Consider the following 16,181-nt stretch of genomic DNA (forward strand, 5'->3'; position numbering starts at 1 on the left):
TGTATTTATTTCAGTAATAACTGAAGGTTTTCACTGTTCATTTTCCCAGGGAAAGAGACATGGGCTAACATAAAGTTGGGGAATAATGACTTCTTGTCCTGATTTTCCGTGTCTGTTGTCAGGATTGCTTTTCTCAGCTGGCTCTTCAGGAGCCCTGAGCCTTCCTGTTTTCTACTTTTATCCTGAAGATAAACTGTTCAGTAATCTCCCTCTCCCTCCATTTGCTCTCCCCATCACTCCATCTTCCTTGGATCTGATCATCCAGTAAGACGTCTGACATCAGTCCCTTACTAAGGTTTGAAGGCTCACTGTAGCAGACCAGCAATGGGGCATCAGCAGCTGATTCAAAAGTCTGCTGACTTCTGAGTGGTAATTTACATCTTAAGGGAACCCCAAATGGGTAGCTCCCATCTCATTTGCTGTCTTTTTGGTACAGGAAATTTTTTCTTGCCTGTCAATAATAATATCAATAATGAAACTTCTTATTCAAGATGGCTGACCAAGTATGCCTGTTTATCTGTCCTCCCCAAATCCCATTAGAATGAATGAAGTTATCTAAAAATTGAGTCTAACAATACTTTTTCTACTTTCACATGCACTCATTTAATCGTCACAACAAATTGGGGAGACAGGCAGTAATATCAGCATTTTTGATAAGGAAGCTAAATATTAGAGAAGTCAACTAACTTGCCCAAGGCAAAACAACATATCAGTAGAGGAGCTGGCACTTCAAACCAAGAGTTCGGAGTTGCCTCACTCAGAGCTCTGGTCTGTCCAGGTCATTTTGTTTAGCAAGTCTAACCATCTGATTGGGCAGGATCGACTTCTAATTGCTTAAGAATTGCTTATATGGAGAAACCACTTTACATTTAATTTAAAATCCAAAGATCTGTTTTTATTTGCATTAGATCTCAATTTACAATGTAGGATATGTCTGACTTCACTATCCATCCTTCCAGATTATCATCATATTCTGTGGTGACTGGATGATGCCTGAGGCTCAGTAAGCTGGCTATTTTAGGCAGCTCTGTATTATGACAGTATCTGTGTTTTCACTTGGGTACCGAAATAATAATCCAACTTGATATCTAATTTAAAAAAACACCTTTTCACCTCATTGGTGTCTAGTTGAAAGCAACGCCAAGCGTCCAGTTTCTAAAAGTGATAAGCAGAAACAGTGAGGTAGGTGTCTATGGACTGAGCCTTGGTCCCTGAATCCAAAAAGATTTGAGAACCATGGTTTCAGATCATCCTAAATAAAATGAAAGATTCAAGAGCAGTTATGTAAACAGGAAATGCATCCAATCCACGGCTTTACTGATGTCATTAAGCAAGGGTTTAATGACCAAAAGCTATTCAGGAGAAAAATGAGCATGAATTCCTAGGAAAACCACTTATAACGGAACATAGCAGATATAAGAGCAGAGTCTACAAAGCAAGCCAAACAAACAAAAATCAGTACCTAAATCTAAGAATTTTGAGAGCTGTCAGATAAGGCAGTACCTCGAAAGATGTACCCAATAACTGAAGGATTTTAATAAGCTGACGTTGAAAAATAATGATTTTTCTTGTTTGCTGTATGCTTTTTGTGGAAAATTTCTTATTTGCCTAAATTTATTATAGAATTGGGGAATAAAACTACCTGTGCTTTTACTATATGGACATAATCATTGCTACTTTGTAATTTCTTTCTCTACCCCACTCTCTATTTCGTGTTCTCTGAATGTTTACAGGCATTCACATATTTACACACATGTACCGTGTGTACCACAAGTACACACACACACACACACACACACACACACACTGCATAGCTAGTGGCTGCCATACACATACACACCCAGGTATATTCAGGATTATATTACACATGCTATTTTACAGGCTGTTTTTTTTTCCTTTACCATATAATGAGTTTATTTCCATGGCAATGAATGGACATATACATTAAAAAGTGCTTTATTCCCAAGGTCAATTCACAAGCACCCTGGCCCTCAAGGTTCATCCACATTGACACAAATGGTGGGATTTCCTTCTTTCTCATGGTTGAATAATATTGCATTGTGTATATATATGTATATATATATATATACATATATATACGTGTCATATCCTATCTTCTTTATCCATTTATCTTTGCTATTGTGAATAATACTGCAATAAACATGGGAGGGCAGATATCTCTACAAGTTAGTGATTTCATTGCCTTTGAATAAATACCCAAAAGTGAGATTCCTGTGTCATATAGTAGTTCTACTTTTAACTTTTTGAACAATTTCCATACTTTTTCCTATAGTGGCTGCACCAATTTACACCAACCACCAACTGTGTACAAGGGTTTCTTTTTCTCCATATCCTCGCCAAAGCTTATCTCTTGTCTTTTTGATAACAGCCATTTTAATGGCTGTGGGGTGATATCTCATTGTGTTTTTGATTTACATTTCCCTGATGATTAATGATGTTGAGCATCTTTTCATGTACTTCTTGGCCATTTGTATGTCTTCTTTGGAAAAATGTCTATTCAGTTCCTCTGCCCATTTTGAAATCAAATTATTTGTTTTTTCGTTATTGAGTTGCATGATTCCTTATATAGATATATTTTTTTTAATGAGAAAGTAATTTATAGAGATATATTTTTTAAAGATTTTATTTATTCATTTTTTTTCCCCCCAAAGCCGCAGTAGATAGTTGTATGTCATAGGTTCACATCCTTCTAGTTGCTGTACGTGGGACTCGGCCTCGCGTTGGACGGAGAAGTGGTGCCTCGGGGCGCGCCCGGGATCCGAACCCGGGCCGCCAGCATCAGAGCGCGCGCACTTAACCGCTAAGCCACAGAGCCGGCCCTAGAGATATATTTTTTAAAATTTTGTTTTATTATTTTTTTTTGTGAGGAAGATCAACCCTGAGCTAATATCCATGCTAATCCTCCTCTTTTTGCTGAGGAAGACCGGCTCTGAGCTAACATCTATTGCCAATCCTCCTCCTTTTTTTCCCCAAAGCCCCAGTAGATAGTTGTATGTCATAGTTGCACATCCTTCTAGTTGCTGTATGTGGGATACAACCTCAGCATGGCCGGAGAAGCGGTGCGTCGGTGCGCACCCGGGATCCGAACCCGGGCGCCAGTAGCAGAGCGTGCGCACTTAACCGCTAAGCCACGGGGCCGGGGCTCCTTATATATTTTGGATATTAACCCCTTATCTGATATATGGTCTGCAACGCCACTTTTGAGTCACTTTCAGCACAATCACTTGCAAGCCCTTTGTTATCCATCATGTGTCAAAAATGTTCACTCTAATATGATGTGAGGGCAAGAAGAAACACAATGACTGAAGATAGTGCTGTAACAGGGGTAGTGGTGGGAGCAGTCCCCCTCCAGGTACTGGCAATAAGTGGGTGCATTGTCTGTAAAGAAGTTAAAAATAATAACAAAACTAAAATTTGGTTTGCGTTTTATTATCACCATGGACCAGCGATTCTAAACAAAGTCAATGATAAAATACTTCTCTGTTCCTCCGCTGACCATTCCCACCCACCTCCCACTTGGAACACCACTGTCCAGCAAACACCAGATTGCCAGGCTTTTTCTACAGTGAACGAAGCACATTTTGGTGCATTAGTGCCTTTTGGATGAGAGCATTAAAATAGCGTATAGTAGACCTGCCCTGTCCAATAAGGTAGCCACTAGTCAACTGTCTATTTACATTTATTTATTTATCTATTTATTTATTTGTGAGCAAGATCAGCCCTGAGCTAACATCCATGCCAATTCTCCTCTTTTTGCTGAGGAAGACTGGCCCTGGGCTAACATCTGTGCCTATCTTCCTCCACTTTTTATATGGGATGCCGCCACAGCATGGCCTGACAAGCGGTGCCTCAGTGTGAGCCCGGGATCTGAACCTGGGCCGCCAATAGCGGAGCGCGAGCACTTAACCGCTATGCCACAGGGCCGGCCCCTCTATTTACATTTAAATCAATGAAAATGAAATATCTTCAGTCTCACTAGCCACATTTCAAGAGTTCATCAGTTTCATGTAACTACTGGCTACCATATTGAACAGCACAGACACAGAATATTTCCATCATTACAGAAAGTTCTATTAGACAGTGTTGCTCTAGACTCTACCAGCTGTCTGACCATATGAAAACATATATTAACTGCACACTACTTATATATAATATATTATAATAATAAATAGTATCATATCTATTATATATAATAATATTTCTGAAATGAACAGTGGCATAACAAATCAGCATTTTATGGGACAGCATTAAATGAGATATGTCTCTACCCATAATAGTTTGAGAATAGTTCAGTTCAACATAAATGTTACTGAATGCCCACTATGTGCCAGAACTGTGTTAAGTACTGGAGATAGCAAAGTAATTAATCAGATTCCTGCCTAGGAAGAGTTCCTCATCTAGTAGGGGAAACATACAGGTAAACAAATATTATATTGTAGTATGATAATGTAATGAAGTATTTATTTACATGTATGTTTAAAATATAGAGTCAGCACAAAGGAAGGTTTAATAAACTATCTCTACCTTGAAGGTGGGGAGGAAGTTGGTATTTGAAGTATGTGAAGGAAAGGGCACTATGTTAATTCATGGATACATGGAGATCTAGGATGACTTATTGACAAGGATCAATGTAGCCCAGGCCATTGTAAAAAGAAATAAACAAAATGGTTTCTGGTCTTAAGGAAAAATGGTGAGCTGCGTCCTAAGGACTTCAAGCATTGCTATTGCTAAATTGGAAGATGAGTTGTGTTGGTGGGATTAGGAATGTCAGCTGAATTAATGTCACAGAATCTGTATTTATTGGGGAGCCATTGTTTAGAGAATGTAAGTTTGGTAACAAGAAAATGGTGACATGAATATTGAATCAAGACATGAAATAGTAAAGAGGTGTTGAATGAATTGGGGATAATAGCGTGCTGAGGTAGGGAAGAGAGGAATAAGCAAGAAAGGGCAAAGAATATCAGGAAAAAACAAAGGAGCTTTCTTTGACCCAGTGTTGAATCCTATGTAGAATGAAGCTAGTGCTTTTTACCATAATTACACCAGCAGAGGAACTGGAGCCCCAGAGGGGGTACTGTTTTGTCAAACCCTGAACTACCTTCTAGGTACATTGTTGCCTATAAAATACTTGTAGGATAAATATAAACTACACTTATTGTGGATCTCAAACTTTAGTGAGCATGAGAATCTCCTAAGGAGCTTGTTAGAAATAAAGATTCCCTGGGCAAGTTCCCACTTCACCCAGTAGGTTTGGGATGAGGCCAAGCATGTGTGTTTTTAGCAAGCATCCCAGGTATTTCTGATGCAGGTGATCCTACTGACCAAAATTTAACCAATACTAGTTTATCAGAACAACGAACTGGGGAAAGAAGAAGTCAGGCCACAGGAAGATTTCCTGGTCACTTCCCTTTCAAAAGAAGAAAAAGAATATGTTCTGATTTCCAAATTTCCAGAGAAATTTGCACCTAAAGCAAATGGCAAACGGATTGCAGAAATTAGTCATTACATGTGGAAATGGGCTGACCTCACTAAGAATGCTGGCTAAGAGGGAGATAATTGCTTGCACTTTAAGATTTATTTAATTTGCAACACACGTTTATTAGCAATAATTTGTTTAGTTCTATAATTGGGCACAAGGGTAGGTCTCATCTAGCCACAGCTCTGGGCAAAACGTTAAGCAGAGATTGATTGGAAATCAAGGTCTTTGTTGCAGCCAATGTGCTGCCTCTCCATAGGCTCTCAAAGTCCCTTTTCAAGTCCCCCTGAGGAATGTTTCCCACTTGAGATGAGGAAGGAGCTCAATGTTCTCCTAGTTCACCGTATTGATCCTTCCTAAACTTCCTTTCTGGCCAAAATGAAGGGCTTTGCTTCAAGAGATCTTTATGGAAAAGTGGTTCCTCTGGATAAGAGAAGGGCATGAGATGACTGGTGTGGTTTGATGTTCTGCATCCTTGGGGATTAAAAGAGAGCAGAGAGAGTATCTGGGCTTCTTGGAACAGAACAGGGACAAAGGCCAGGAGAATGTGGTGAGGTATTTTGAACCTCTGTGGCTTCTTTATGTTTGATCTTGGACATCTCTTATAACTCTATTTCATTTAGTTATTAAGTCCTTAAATGAATAGTTTGTTCCTTATTGGGTAGATAGCATGGGCAAAGGAGTCCTGGGTAGACAGGAAGTCTCGGAGAGTGTTCTAAGGGGATGAAATTCCTGAACAGCAATGGAGAACAGGCTGGCCTCCTAGAAACCTGCTGAGAAGAATGTGGATGTGCCGATGGAGATAGAGGTATCACGTCAGGAGAGCTTAGAAAATGGAAATGTCTTTTGTAAGTGCTGCAAATCTCACAAGTTCTTTGCTATTGTCCTGATGTAGAGTTCCATCTTCCTCATTTGTCTGGGACTGGTATGTGTGATGCTCTCTCCTTCTGGACAGGAAAGTAACTATTTAGCCCAGGGAACTGAAGACGCTGCTACCAAGTGGATCTTCTCACCACCATGCTCAGGAAAAGATCATGAAAGGCTTCCTATACCCAGAAGTGAACTTTGTGGGTGCCAATTGTCTTGAGGATTGGCTAGGGAAGATAACCTTCCTGTGAGCCAGGCTAGGATTGGCTGGAGGCTGCGGCAGAGGGATAGACTAGGGAAATTCAGGGCTGATTAGAAGGAAGCACAATGGATGATGGAGGGTCGAGGGAGCAGAAGTAACCAGGGAGTGGGAAGCGTCTGGCTTGGGATACCTGTTCTCAAAAGATCGTCTTTGAGACACTTCCTCCTCCAACCTCCAGAGCTCCAAATAAGTCATCTGACTCATGTTGTGAAAACCCACATCACTCAACTGCATGATCAAGAGCAACGACAGAGGCCACTGGCCCCACAGGACTCCTTCTGATGCAGTTTATGTTCTCTGGGTTTCCAATTGGAGGAAACTCTAGCTCTAGAACAAAAAGTCTCGACAGGTGCTATTTAAATCCTTGGGGAAACTCTCTCATTACCTAAGGCAGTGGTTCTGAAAGTGTGGTCCCTGGACCAGCAGTATTAGCATTACCTGGGAAATGGTTAGAAATTCATTCTTTTTTTTTTTTTTTTTTTTTAGGAAGATCAGCCCTGAGCTAACATCCATGCTAATCTTCCTCTTTTTTTTGCTGAGGAAGACTGGCTCTGAGCTAACATCTATTGCCAATCCTCCTCCTTGTTTTTCTTTTTTCTCCCCAAAGCCCCAGTAGATAGTTGTATGTCATAGTTGCACAGCCTTCTAGTTGCTGTATGTGGGACGCGGCCTCAGCATGGCCAGAGAAGCGGTGCATCGGTGCGTGCCCGGGATCCAAACCCGGGTCGCCAGTAGCAGAGCGCAAGCACTTAACCGCTAAGCCATGGGGCCGGCCAGAAATTCATTCTTGAGCCCAACCCCTGACCTACTGTATCAGACACTCTGGATCTTACCTCCGAGCCTCACAAGTGCTCAACACCTAGCCCATCTGAAAACACATCTCCCCAAAGTTTGGTAATCCCTATTCTCCTGAGCTTGAACCAGGTTACTGGTTTGGAATTTTTAGGAATTTTAGGAATTTTGGGGGGCATGTTTCACCCCTCTCCCTTGGAGCACAGAAACGACTAGCTAATAAGTTGAACAAACTCAATGCTTCTCTCTCCTCATCCATTGCAAAAGCAGTTACAAAATAAAAATAGAAGTCATTTTATTAGTAAAGAAAATCCGTAGCAAATTGGAAAGCTCCAGATATCACATTAAGATCAAGGTCTTGCAAAGTGTATATTCTTATGGGATATACAGATATCTCTGTAAAATTCACGGACAGGGAAGAAAACAGGATGGAGAGGCGTAGGCTCCAGAGTCAGCACCACCTGCTGCTCAGCCTGTGCACGTTCCTGGCAGATGCCTTCATATAGGGGTGCCTCCCCCTTAATAATGGCGCTTCTCACCCTGAACACAGTGGCTCTCCCAGCAGGCCTGCCTCTGACTTCCTGGTGCACCATCCTCCGCTGCTGCCTCACGCACCTGCCATTAGTTTCTCCCTCTGCCTCCACTTCCTGAATCTTTCTTTTGGTGGGATTGCCAGGACATTCCTGTCTATGCTAGACTAAGATAGAATACAACTTGGCCCTTCCTACCTCTACTGGCTATCTGAGGACATGTCTCCCTCCCTGTAACTTAATTGTGGCCCTGATGGGAGAAAGCAGGGTTCACTCACCATCTATATACTCTCCTTTAGCTAGAGACTTGATTCTAATAATGCCTTTCAGGTAGGGTTGCTAGATTTACCAACTAAAACTATAGGAAGCCCAGCTAAATTTGAATTTCAGACAACAAATAAATTTTTTATCATAAGTATGTCCCACGTATTGCATGTGGTTACACATGGCTATTGAGGATCTGAAATGGGGCTAGTCTGAATCGTGTAAATACACACCTGATTTCAAAGACTTAGCATGAAAAAGAGAATATAAAATATCTCAATAATTTTTTGCATATTGATTACATATTGAAATGATAATATTTTTCGTCTATTGGATTAAAAATGTATTATGAAAATTAACTTCACTTGTTTCTTTTTACTTTTTAAATGTGGCTAGTAGAAAATTAAAAATTATGTACATAGCTCGCATTTGTGGACCACATTACATTTCCAGTGGATAGTGCTGGCCTAGAGCTGAAGCCAAGTCAGGGAAACCTAATGATCATCAGGCCAGATGCCAGGTGCCAGCCTGCCCAGAAGCAGTTAGATTCTCCTCATTATAAGCATGTTGTGGCTGAAATGGTTGGGGGTATGCAGAATCCTCGTAGCATGTACTCACGAAGTTTTCATTGTCTATTCTGACAAAAACTTGGTGATTTTTGAATGATAGAACAAATAGAATTGGGGCTAGTGTTTCCTATTGTGTACATTTGGCAGTTGATTTATGACATTAGATTGAGACGTGGTGGGAGGAGGCAGGATGGGGCTGTTGAAGGAGGGGTATGAGTTGGGAAAGGTTCTGGCTCCTGGAAGCTAGGCTCAGTTGTTCTTTTTCACTTCTTCTTTTTCCTCCTTTGGTTTTATGATTGCAAATTGGTGGTGGCAGGACAGCACTGGCTATATTTGCTAGAAGCAGATGTCCACATTAATTTAGAATTTTAAAGATTGAAAACCATAGAGGGTGGCACTATGAAATATGGAAGAGGCAAATGAAAATTTTGTCAGCCAAATTAAATCTCTGCGAGTCTCCTGACTTCTGAAAACTATTTACAGAACTGGGTTCTGAAAGTGGGACATCTTTTTATAACTGAAAATATTTTAGGATTTCAAAGTTTAGATCTAGGACTTCAATTCTCCTTGATCTGCCACTACCTCCCTTTCCTCACTACCTAACCTTCTTCTGAAGTTCCTGGAAAGTAAAGAAACATTAGTGAAAGCAAAGCAAATAAAAATTCAAGACCTTGTGGAGGCCAAGGGCTTGGTCTATGGTAAAATAACCTGATCTTTACCAAGTTCCATTTAAAATTTGTATGCCAACCATGTCAAAGTGAAGAATCAATTCTTGGCTGCAGGATCCACCATCTGTTGATTTCCATTATTTCTTCTTAATCTTACCACCCAATGCCCAAGTTGACACACTGCCCTCCAAGATGCCTTGTCACCTGATTCTAGGATATGACATCTGAGACCTCAGGCCAGTGAAAAGAAGTTGCTACCACATCCCTTATCAGCTGGCAATCTAGTGAACCCAGTGGTTATTTCATCTAATCCTGTAGCCCTCCTCCCCTCACCCTAGGTCTTCTTGTTGGCATGATTGTCATTATTTTGAGGACTATTGTAGTACATGTGTAACACACAGCTTTTCTGTAAGAGGAGCACTGATGGCATTGGCTGGCAGAATGAGGCAGGGAACAGAGGCACCTGGGCTGTGTGCCAGATTCCATTTTGGAGAAGGAGAACATCTCATTTACTTGAAACCTTGAGATCTCAGACCCTAAGGAGACTGAGACTGAGTGTGTAGGAGGAGTGGTAGGTGCTGGCCAGGAAATTTGAAGTGTGAGACACTATTGCTACTGGATGCACTCTCTCCCTCATGGGGAATCCTGGCTTGCCTAGAGAGGGGTGTGAGGCAATGGGATCTGGCTTGGAGTTCTGCCAAGTGAAGCTGGAGGTTTGTCAGAAGCTCACCATCCACTGGTCATTAGTCCTTGTCCTAGACCAACAGGAAATTGGAGATGTAATGTGACTTTCTAGATAGAGGTGCCAGGACAGATAAAAACAAAACAAAAAATTCAGAAGTCTCAGGCTCAGCTCACCAGACCATATTGCCAAGTGCCAACTATTAGATTATGAGTTCTTTTTCCTTATTTACTGCCTACTCATAATCATATTACTGACCATTATGTTTGTACTATGTTGGGTTCCATCCATAAGGCAGTGCAGTTTAACATGTAAAATCAGAGCAAGTGAGGGGAGGGGTGAGGTCTGGATCTTAGCCTCATGCATTGTGATGGTGGTGGGGGAGAGTCAACAAGACAGAAAAGGAACAGGACCCAGGGGCATTGCAATCGCTGGTCCTGGTTGAGGCAGGAAGCGATGGAATGCCCCAACAGCAACAGCAGTGACGGGGAATACAGACAGGTAGTTCCAGTTATGTACTGCTGCATAGTAAACCACAAATAAACAACAGCTAATTACTGTGCTCACGAATTCTGTGTGTCATGAATTTGGAAAGGGCCTGATGGAGATGGCTTGTCTCTGCTTTACATTGTCTGGGGCCTCAGCTGGGGAGACTTGAAGGCTGTAGATGACTTGACAGCTAGGGCTGGAATGATCCAGATGACTTGTTTACTCACGTCTTGTTGTTGGACTTCAGTTGGGGCTGTTGGCCTGAATACTACACATGACCTTTCCATGTGGCAGCTTGACCTTCCTCAAAGCGTGGTGGCTGGGGTCCCAGAACAAGAATCCAAGAGAAGCAGGTGGAAGCTGCACGTCCCATTCTGACCTAGCCTTGAGAGTCACACGGCATTACTTCTGCCATCCTTTATTGGTTGTAGACGTCCCAAGCCCCTGGTCAGAATCAAGTGGAAGGGACAAAGACACCTCTTTTCAATGAGAGAAGTGATAAAGATATTTGGAGGGCCGGCCCCGTGGCTTAGCGGTTAAGTGCGCGCGCTCCACTGCTGGTGGCCCGGGTTTGGATCCCGGGCGCGCACCGACGCACTGCTTGTCTGGCCATGCTGAGGCCGCGTTCCACATACAGCAACTAGAAGGATGTGCCACTATGACATACAACTATCTACTGGGGCTTTGGGGAATAAAAGGAGGAGGATTGGCAATAGATGTTAGCTCAGAGCTGGTCTTCCTCAGCAAAAAGAGGAGGATTGGCATGGATGTTAGCTCAGGGCTGATCTTCCTCACAAAAAAAACACAAAAAACAAAAAAAAAAAACAACAAAAAAGAAATTTGGAGTCATGTTTTAAAACACAGTCTATCCTCTCACCACAATTGTTTACATTTCTCCCACATGCAAAATATATTCACTCCTCCCAAGTCCCTACAAGAGTCTCATCCCGTTAGGAAATCAGGCTCAGCCTTGAGGTCCAGCTGCAAATGAGGCTCCTTGGGTGTGGTTCTTCAAATCTATTTCTCTGAATACTGTCCTTCTCAATCTGAAGACCTGTGAACTGAAGAGACTGGTTATCTGTCCCACTGTGGTGGGACAGACATGGAATAAATGCAGTGGACACTCACATTCACAAAGAGGGAAAGCAGAAGGCACACAGCAGCCACGGGGCCACAGCAGTTCTGAAATCCAGCAAGGCACGTGTGACTAATTCCCTTATTAGGTCTCAGTGCTACTATGTGAAAATAGTAATTCCATGGCTCTTGATTCTGCCCTCTGGGCTCTTAATTTTACCCTCTGAATTACCCTTCCTTGTCCACAAGAAATGGACTCACAGGTAATGCCAGGAGGTTTGGGAAGGAAGGCAGCCAATACCTGGGCCACCTGTCCATAGGGAGCAAAGCTCCGCCCCTGGGTTTGGTTCTGGAGCAGGGATCTGGCAGTCACTGGGCATAGAGATGGGTGATAAAGTGACACATACAGCCCTGGTCCTTGTTGGGGGGACTAGACAGAAGTTAGTGCCCGATGTCCCTCACACAAAGTGAGGGCCTGGGACCAGGTATTCTTTAGCTCAAGTGGACTGGAGGACCCAGGTAGATGAGGGAGTTTTCCTATAAAGCAAAGACTAAAGCTGTTTCACTCTGTGTGACCTTGGTCAAATCAGCGAAAACTTCATGTTTGTTTTTTTCCCAAGTCGAATTCACTTCCCAGAAGTCAATTAGGGCACTTTGAGAGCTATATTCCTTCCAGCAACCTTAATTTTATAATGCATTAACTTGCTGTTGGTGACATAATAAAGAATTTTTAACCTGAAGTAGTTTTCCTTCAGAGCTACTAGAATATTTAAATTATTTCCTTACAGTTTATATTTCACATACTTCCGAATCGGATGGAAGCAGTATACATTAAAAAAACAAGATTATCAAAATAAAAATAGGGGCCGGCCCCGTGGCGTAGCGGTTAAGTGCAGGAGCTCTGCTGCTGGCGGCCTGGGTTCGGATCCCGGGCGCGCACTGATGCACCGCTTGTCAGGCCATGCTGAGGTGGCGTCCCACATAAAGTGAAGGAAGATGGGCATGGATGTTAGCTCAGGGCCAGTCTTCCTTGGCGAAAAGAGGAGGGTTGGCATGGATGTCAGCTCAGGGCTGATCTTCCTCACAAATAAATAAATAAATAAAAGATCAAAGCCTATGTAAATAAGTATGCTAAAAATTAGAGTTAATTTAGTAACAGTGATTGAATATTAAATTTGCTCTCAGCTTCTTTCTGTAATATGCCGTCATACAGCTGTGTCTATGCTTGACATATCTTTGAAAATGCACAAAAATCTAAGTATTTGCTTCTCAAATATTTACCTCCAACTCCTTTAAAGATGAAGCTTCCTTTAGCGTAGTTAGAGTGTTATTTAGAAGTTTATTTTGAATGGAATGTTTGGAGTTGGAGGGATCTTGAGAGGTCATCAATTCCAGTTCTTTCTCTCTGCAGATGAAGGTTGGAGGATCTGGAGAGATTCAGGGCCTTGCTCAAAGGTCAGACTGATTGAGCTGAGGTCTTGACCGCTAGCCGAATATTCTTCCTCCTATACCATAAAGGAGAGATTCTTAGGTCCAAAGTTTTCAGAGCTAGCTAAATAAAGCTTAATGAGAAATGAAAAAACTACATATTTGTAGTAAGAAATTATGATTTGATATATACAGGTCAGACTTCAGATATAAAGTGACTCTAAACAGACATGAACCAGCAGGTGAGGACCAGGGAACAGAGGAAGGAATGGAGACAGGGCTAAGGGTAAGATCGTGAAGAGAGACCCCAAGGGAGACCGGAAGCTGTTCTGGTTGCTGCTTACAGTGAGAAATAAGAGAAAATGTGAGATTAAGTCTGGATGCCACTACCCTCCTCTTCAGTCCTCTAAGGAGGTGAATGCCGTTACTGAGTAGGATTTGGTCAGATCAAAGAATTTCAGCTTCCACATGTCGTTGGCTGACTTATTTCCTCCAGCAATTAGGATTCAATCAGAGAAGCAGAACCATATAAGTCATGTAAAGGATTTATTACAGGGATGAGACCTTATGCAATTGTGGGAGCTGGTTGAGCAGTATATGTAAGTCTGTTGCCCTGTGTCTGGTGCTGGGCCAGCAGTCTGGAAGGGAAGATGGACGTGAAGTGAGAGAAGGAGAGGACAAACTGGAACCCACACCCGTCTCTCAGTGCCTCCAAACCTCCAACTTCAGTGATGTGGGTGAACTGCTGGCACGTTTCACCCTAAAGCTGCCCTCGAACCTGGCCCAGGATTCAGAGAGGCTAAGGAGGAGATCCAGCGGGAAGTGGACAGAGCTGTGGGACTGGGGCTGCCCAAAGCCAGCAAGGTGGGCCATGAGATCAGTGAGCATGAGTGGACTGCTATGGCACCCGCCCCAACCCCCTCCATCTCAGTGTCAACACTCCTTCTACCTGCACCTCCCCTGCACGCTTTCTCGTGGGTGCAGCCCTGACCCAGAACCATGAGGGCAGGGGAATTCTGGGAGATGTTCCAGCTCGGCTAAGCTGGTTTCATACAAGTCAGCACATCTATGAATTAAATTATTCTCCTTTCCCTCCCAATATCCTTATATTCAGTGTTCTAGCCAAAGAGTTAGCAGGTTGGCTATTTTTTTCAAAAATTTTTAGGAAAACTTAGAGAGGGGGTGTATATGCCAGAGAAGACAACATTTCATGAAACAAATTAGCGACGGGGTGGGGGGGGCATTCATGGAAGGACACACTGATGTGATTGTTACACAGTAACTTTCAAGGAACAAACTCTCCCATAACTGAAGCACATCTCTACCTGAAATTGTAACTGCTCAACTAAAACACTGCAACTTGAGTAGCTTGAACGCACCTTGTAAAGGGGCTGTTGTTTCATTTAGAGAAGAAATTGAACCCTGGGGAAATCTAGACTGATTTGAGCGAGAAGGAGGGAAGGGAAGAGAGAAAGGGGAAAAAAAACAGCGAGTTTGAGAGTGAGTTTTAAAGTGAAATACTGCACTTAATTGTGACCTCGGGGCCACAGCAGAGCAGATGGGTTTCCTTTCAAGCCTCTTGAGCTATAAACTGCAAGGCAATTACTAAAAGTACCGTTTCGCCCATCTTCCCCATGACCGTCCCTTTGGGTGCTTTTTGACTGGGACATTCTTTTTCCTGCCCTCTCCCGCCTGCCCGTTTTAATAAAACTAACATGCACCAGTCCCTGACTTTCTTATTGGCTGAAGGCTTAACAAAAACTTGAAAGATTTCCCTACACCACATGCTGACAGAGCAGAAAACCCCAGCACAGGACAGGTGGATTCGCAGGTTTGACCACGGGGCTAAACCCAGAGGCTGCTTTACCAAGATCAGAAAAACAGACGATAATATTAGCTTCATTGCTTTGTTGTGAAGTGGGTAACAAAAAGGGGCTAAAATAAATGACACAGTGACCATCTGGGGAATGAAGAATGCCAGGTGGTGGTTCGCCCGTTTGGGAGCAGTGAGACACATTCGAGACAGGGGAAGAATTTGTCTTGGTCTGTGACTCAGGCAAAATCTGTTCACTAAGTTGCAGGTTCAGAGTAGCTTACCATCAAGAGAGATGCACACGTACACGTGCCTGCCATTTCTACAAAAGGCGTCTGCTTGGCTTTCTGAGGTGGCTTGTGTCATTACTCAAGTTCTTTCTAATGTAGAGCATAGTTTTTTGTTTGTTTTTATTTTGGTAAAAAACATGTAACATTAAATTTACCATCCTAATCATTTTTAAGTGTACAGTTCGTTAGTATTAAGTATATTCACATTGTTGTGCAACAGATCTCTAGAACTTTTTTACCTCCAAAACGGAAACTCTGTACGCATTAAACGCTAATTCCTTCCTCCCCACAGCTCTTGACAACTACCTTTTTTCCTTTCTTTTTATTACTTTTTAATTTTTTTTTTGTGAGGAAGATCAGCTCTGAGCTAACATCCATGCTAATCCTCCTCTTTTTCCTGAGGAAGACCGGCTCTGAGCTAACATCTATTGCCAAGCCTCCTCCTTTTTTTTTTTTCCCCCAAAGCCCCAGTAGATAGTTGTATGTCATAGTTGCACACCCTTCTAGCTGCTGTATGTGGGACGCCGCCTCAGCATGGCCGGACAAGCGGTGCGTTGGTGAGCACCCGGATCCGAACCCGGGCCGCCAGTGGCAGAGCGTGGGCACTTAACCGCTAAGCCACAGGCGGACCCTCCTTTCTATTTTTTAAACCACTTTATTAAGGTATGATTGACGTAAAGAAAGGTGTACATATGTAATATATATAGCAACTTGATGAATTTGGAGATAAGCATACATTCATGAAACCAACACCACATTCGAGGCTGTAAACTTATCCATTGTTCACCTCCAAAAGTTTCGTCTCATCTCCTTTATTTTAAAATTTGTATCTATTATATATATATAGAGAGAGTGTGTGTGTGTGATAAGAGCATTTAACGTAAGATCTGCCCTTTTAGCAGATTTTTAAGTATACAGTACAGTATTATCAACTATAGACGCTATGTTGTACGATA

The sequence above is a fragment of the Ceratotherium simum genome, chromosome 5 (assembly GCF_057802395.1).
Source record: "Ceratotherium simum simum isolate JZ-2026a chromosome 5, ASM5780239v1, whole genome shotgun sequence".
In the NCBI taxonomy this organism is placed as follows: Eukaryota; Metazoa; Chordata; class Mammalia; order Perissodactyla; family Rhinocerotidae; genus Ceratotherium; species Ceratotherium simum.